The sequence below is a fragment of the Tachypleus tridentatus genome, chromosome 6 (genome assembly GCF_004210375.1).
Source record: "Tachypleus tridentatus isolate NWPU-2018 chromosome 6, ASM421037v1, whole genome shotgun sequence".
NCBI lineage: Eukaryota > Metazoa > Arthropoda > Merostomata > Xiphosura > Limulidae > Tachypleus > Tachypleus tridentatus.
Window position 1 is genome coordinate 1051766 of NC_134830.1, and position 6425 is coordinate 1058190.

The 6425-nt window shown below is 31.4% G+C and overlaps 1 long non-coding RNA gene across 1 annotated transcript; it reads left to right on the forward strand.

Annotated features, from left to right (window-relative positions):
• The first annotated feature begins 1793 nt into the window (after positions 1–1793).
• LOC143251814 (uncharacterized) lies at positions 1794–4529 on the forward strand. Its single transcript, XR_013028653.1, has 2 exons — positions 1794–1984; positions 4191–4529. It is a non-coding gene; the product is annotated as an uncharacterized LOC143251814 (long non-coding RNA).
• Positions 4530–6425: the final 1896 nt, after the last annotated feature.

Sequence of the window (6425 nt, forward strand, 5' to 3'; positions counted from 1 at the left end):
ATAACTCGAAACCAGGACTAGAAAGGCCAACTTCAGGTGACTAACGCTGCTGTTTGAGCTACCCGTTAGTCATCCTGGTGAGTTATAATAATTAAAATTTTGCTACAAGTCTTTTAAAACTTGTATTACTGTGGTTTTTCTCTTACTGCTGTAGGCTAGATGTGAAAATTGGATTTAATGTTATTTATGTTTTAATTCAAAAATTAAACTTTGACTTGCTTTATCTTAATTTCCTTTTATGAATTTTAACAATTTTAGTTTAATTAACTTTTTTACTGGATTTTTGGCACAAATAACCTAGCTGCTTTGCACCATAAAACATCAAACCAACTATTTTCTACCTTTCCCATCTCCCTGTACATGTCCTTGTGTAGCATTTGAGGCATTAGATACAAGATACCCATTTTCTTTAGTCTTGTAGCTACAACCATGATGAACACTTTAGTCTTACTTGCATCTTTTAACTTTATTTGGTATTTTCATTGCACTGTATGAGAGTAAGTTGTCAAGTCCATCTTATGTTAATTTTGAATTTTCATGAGTGTCCATTGACTAAGCTGGTTTTATGAATTGGCCAGCCATTACAGATGAGAATGAGGGGGGGGGGGGGGGGGTCTCTCAAAGCATGTCTAGTCATTAGGCATTATTGATCTTCTTCTCTGAGGTTCAGGATAACACATTACAATCTGACTTTGCATAGTTGTTATGCCACCACTTGTGACTACATCTGAAAATGTGCATGACTTCACAGGTACTTACATACTGCCTCGTATTAATTAATTAATTAAAGGGAGTTTAGTACACTGAGGTACCCTGCTAAGAAGAATGCTTTTTTCTTAGTGTCCTTATTTGGTATAATCTCTTATGATGGTGGTCTGCTTCACTCATTTCTTCTATATATCCAGTCCATTGACTTTGATTCTGGTTCTGGATTCTCCTCAACCTCTGATTGATCATTGGTCACTTGTTTTAGATTATTGTTTTCCTGCTTAAGAACTCACCTATTGGTGATCTAGTTGGTCTAATTACACAAGAATTTTCTCCTTTATTTCAATACCTTTTATTCATATTTTAGTGATTAAAAGGTAAAACTGTCTAATTTAAATTTTATGTTTTTTAGAATTAAAATAAATTTAAATTACTTATTTACTTCTGAAACACATTTCACTTGTCACTATAACTGGGAGAACCATACTATACAATTCTGACTGTAACTAAAACTGGTTTTCCATACATTTTTAATAATGTAAACTTCATCTGAAAAAAGAACATTTCAAAATAATCTACAGTATAGACATAATTTTTGACAACTTGTGAATGAATACAAACATTGCAGCATTCAACTACAGTAGCTTTTAGATGATTTCACAACATTGCCAAAGCAACAATTCTTAAAATTATTAATTTGTCATAAAATTATAGTGAAGAGGCCACAGCTGAAATGATAATAAGAAACCAAAGTTAAAGGTTTATAATAATTAGAACAGCCTCATACAACACTATAATCAGCTTTTCTCAGTTAATACTATTACATGAATATAGAAATGTCTTCAGTCTTCTAAATGTAAAACAAGTCCAATAACATGGGTACATCATGCACTAATGATTGAAATTTTCAAAAAATAAAGAAAAAATAGTACTTGGTAACATTTCACAGTTCTTGTGTAATACAACTAATTATGCACTTTTTTTAAAGTCTGTAAGAATAGTATTTTTTATATGTATATTTCATGATTCAATTTAACATTCACCTGAGAACATTCATGATACTGGCACTTGAATTGAGTGCCATCTTTCTAGCTGTTTATACTTACATATGAGAATGCCTATGCTATAAAATAAACTTTTTTTTATCATTTATGAAATAATAGTTTTGTTTAATTTGTTATGTTTGAGTTGTAGTTTTTTACTTTACTTACCCAAAGTCTCTGTGTTTTTGTTGTTTTTTCAGATTAATGCTAAAGATGTGAACAGATTTCAAGTGGTAAGTTTTAATTTCATACTCTGGTCAATGTTTTGTCTGTAGTATTATTACAGTACATCATGTTAAGGGTTTAAATATTTGTGAATGGTTATTTTCTGTCACTTTAATTTATACAGTTCCTGCATACTCTAATGTTTATCAGTGGCATACAAAGAAAATGGCTTAGCATAGAACATCTGACAAAACTTTGATACATATTTCCCTGTTTTACTAGATGTTTGGTTAAATAAACATCCTGTAAAGTTTTACTACTGATTTTGCTGGTTGTGCTGAGAAGGCACCTGCAAGTATGGCAGGCTCTTAAAGTTTGGTATTTTATCAAGGTTGCAGGTTTTGATGAACCTTAATCCATAGTTTTATTCAAAGTTATAAATCATAGCCACTGCAGATACAAAACAGTAGGACAGATGAGTCTCTCTGAGGTTGTTTTTTTATTATTCTGTATTCTTGTAACTCCTAAAGATACCTCAGGAGTAGACAAACTACTTTTTAGATTTGGGTCATTTAATATCCATTCTCAAGCTTTTGTAAATCATTTAAAAGGATAAACTATTTATGATTTGACATATCATCTGAACCATTATTACTGTATTCGGCTTTGTGTTTTATTCCTTGCTTTAAAAACAAATGTCACAATGGTTTATTTCTATGTTAACCATTATTACAATTAGAAAAAAAAAGACCCTTAAAATTGTGTACATCACATTTTTCTGTTAGCTCTTAGCTGTCTTTGATATATATGAAATAACACTAAATATAAAGTGTTCACTGTTTTAGGTCATTTCCTGAAATGCTCTTTATATTAAAGGAAACAATTGTACATAATTTCTCTGAACACTAAAAATTAAAATTGTATTTGTTAATTTCATTAATTTGACTTTCTTCAATTAATAATAATGTAGTGTACTATCAACTAGATGATTCTTTGCTGGTGATCTCATTATTTCTTTCTAAAATTATGGGCAGTGTTCTCACAGTCCATGGTTTATTTTTCTACAGTCCATGGTTTATTTTTCTAAGATGTTATGTTTCATGTGCAGTTCAAATGATTTTTAGTTTTTAGGGTGTTTTGATATATGTACTTCATTGTGCTTCTATAGCATTGTTATTATATTGCGCTACTAAAAGTAAACAGACTTTAAGATAGAGTGAAGAAACTTTGATCAACTTTCTAAACTATAGTGAGTCTTCTGTATTTATTCTTATAGATGTACTAGTATTACTTTACATATTGTAAATTTTAATTGAAAACTGCACATATTATTGTTATCAGTAGTTTTTATGAAGTTATTTTTTATTCTTTGCCCCCCCCCCAATTCTATGGCTTTTTTTTTTTTTTAACACCCAGTCTGTGAGTCATGGAAGATGTGTTTGGTGGATTGCTTCCAAAATAAAGCTTTCCAAGACTCCTTTTTAATACTTAATTTAAAGTTGTATTGTATCTGGAATCTGAATTGCTCACCAATATGGTAAAGTTTATATTATTTTCTAGGCTATGAAAAAGTAAATATCCCTACCCCAATCAAAGATCTTGCACAAGCAAAAAACATATTAGTGGCCATACATCTTGTGCAATAAAAAATCTGGTTCCCCAGCTCTATAAAGCCATTTTCTCCATGGTTTTAATGACTTCTATATAAAGTGATGGCCAAGGATGGCCTAACAAAACTTAGCTGACACTGTAATGTATGGTATCTACCAGATTTGAACACCTATTTTGTGCAAGAGGAGCATAGTTTGCCCAATTTTACTTATTTCCAAATCTTTATAGCTGCACATTATTGAGAGGTAAATCCTTTTAGTATTATTTTTTGCTGTTTGAGTTTGACAGATAAGTCCTTTATCAGAGTGCATTTTTTTGGTTCTAAGTTAAATATCAGGAACTATAATATCCCTATGTAGTCTACCAACTACATACTAAAGTTGGTTTCACTGACCTGCAAAAGAAGTTCAGTACTTCATGGACATGTTCCCAGTAAGAAATGAATAACTTTCTTTAAAGACCTGTGTGATTTCTTGTAGTTGAAATTTACTTTAAAAGTTTCATGAACCTTTAGCATTGTTTTTAAATTGAAGGTAAATTCATTTATTGTAAATCCTACCATACTGTAATAGATAGTATTGTATATATCTATAACTGATAACTCTAAATAGCTTGAATACAATGCACATTTTAATTATGTATATACACTAATGTTTTTTTCAGGCATATGCCAGTCTTTTGAAGGGCAACATGGATGGGTTGAAGAAAAAAGATAAGAAGAAAACTTCAATTAAATCAAAAGCCACCCAATAAATAACTTAAATCTTTTATCTTACATCACTTTGATTTTTTGTTTCATGAAAATAGCTTCAGAGGTTGTCAATGATTCAATAGAGAATTACTTCTATTTAGGCACCATTTCTAAAAGAAAGCAAACTACATTTTGACTTCATTTTAGCAGTATTGTTCTCTATAACATTAAAAAAGGAAAATAATGTTTATTTCTGTTTATGTTGTAAATATCTACAAATAAAAGATAATAAAAATGTTCTCTTATTTTTACCTTAGTATCTCTGGGTAAAACTTTCAAGTTTTCTAATGGTATACAAGAAATTTATTAGTGTTTACAGAACTCTTTACAAAATATATTTTATATAAATACATCTTCCAGTCATCATTTGACCCTCTCTTCATGTATTTGGAAACTGAATAACTGTCTAAAGTCATATGTTATGAAAATTAAAAAAAGCGATATAAGGGTTCTACTTTAATGAACACTGATCTAATTTAGGGTCTGAAATAACTCTCACAGTATCCCATCCAGTGTCTTAACTATATAGAAATAAGCTAGCAAGGAGCTAATGTATTATACCAATATATGCTAGAAGAAATCAAATCAGTAGCATTACACATATAAACCTTCATAAAAACAGTATTTATATATTAAATTTTACTGTCATGCCACGGCCTAAAAAACGTAGAGAATTGTCAGTAGCTCAGAGTTTGCATAAAAGCTTTACTATGATGTTGGACTCTCAGACAGATTGCTACAGACTTGAAATGCTTTCCAAATAATGTGTTCTGGCCAGAGATAAAGCTTCATCTAGCATGTAACCAAATGGTATTTATAGAACACATTACTTGAACTTGCCAATAGAACAGTAGCTCAACTTGTACTTCACTGGTTGCTGAACATAAAACAGATAAACCACCATGCCAAAAAAGCAAAACTTCACACTCATATTGCTGCACAACATTTATATTGTGGTGTATCTCCTCATGGTTTCAAATATTTTCTGTATTTACTTTTACAATTCCACTACTAAAAAACTGGAAACTTTGTGATTCAATAAAAAACCTTCATATTTCAACATGGTGTTTATTTTGTAAATTTTCTTTTATGATAACACATGTTTAAATAATACTTAATGTTTGTTCTGAATGATCTTGTTTGTTTTGAGTTGGTACAGTTGTAAGTTTTATTCATTACAGGGACTGATTATTATAAGTAAAATTGGATCCATTTACTTAGAACTTCATATGTTTTACTTCTGAAAGAATAAACTAATAAGAAAACAGGGAAAATAATAACCCTCACCATAATCTTCTACTTATAGCCTTGACTGTCCCCAGCTTAGATCAGTTATTAAGTAAAAGCTGATGGGTTGTCTTTCATAAAAGGTATTTCAAATTTCATACACAGTAGTCAGAATGAATATCCTAAAACTATCATTATAACTTGGATTTGCATTTCTCTCTCTCTCTAGTTATTAGCAAATTTTAAGCAATAACTAATGGTGATTTTTTGGAATTAAGCACAAAGCTACACAATGGGCTGTGTTCTACCCACCACAATTATCAAAACCCAGTTTCCAGCAGTATGAGTCTGAAGGGCCTGGCATGGCTGCGTGTAGGCGTGCGCACTCGTAATCCAAGGGTCGGGTTCTCAGCGTCAGCTAAACATGCTCGCCCTCCCAGTCGTGGGGGTGTATAATGTGACAGTCAATCCCACTATTCGTTGGTAAAAGAGTAGCCCAAGAGTTGGCAATGGGTGGTGATGACTAGCTGCCTTCCCTCTAGTCTTACACTGCTAAATTAGGGACGGCTAGCACAGATAGCTCTCAGTAGCTTTGTGCGAAATTCCAAAACAAACAATGAGTCTGAAGAAAGAAAGTATTTAAATAGAATTTTGAAACATCCACATCTACTTTAGTTTAGATTTCTGCCAAATGAGTAAAACATATTTTGTGCTAAGTCTCATTCCAACAATAGTAATAGATCTGTTTCAAAGCCTGTTGCTGATCAGTGTTGACAAGTTGGCATATTTCTCACTTTGTAGACTGTTTTTCATAAAACTGAGGGAAATATAGTGGTATAGCTTGTCAGCAATAAAAATGGAGGATATGGGAACAATGGGTTTAGACAACCAAAGACATATCTTGTGATAAAAACCTTTGA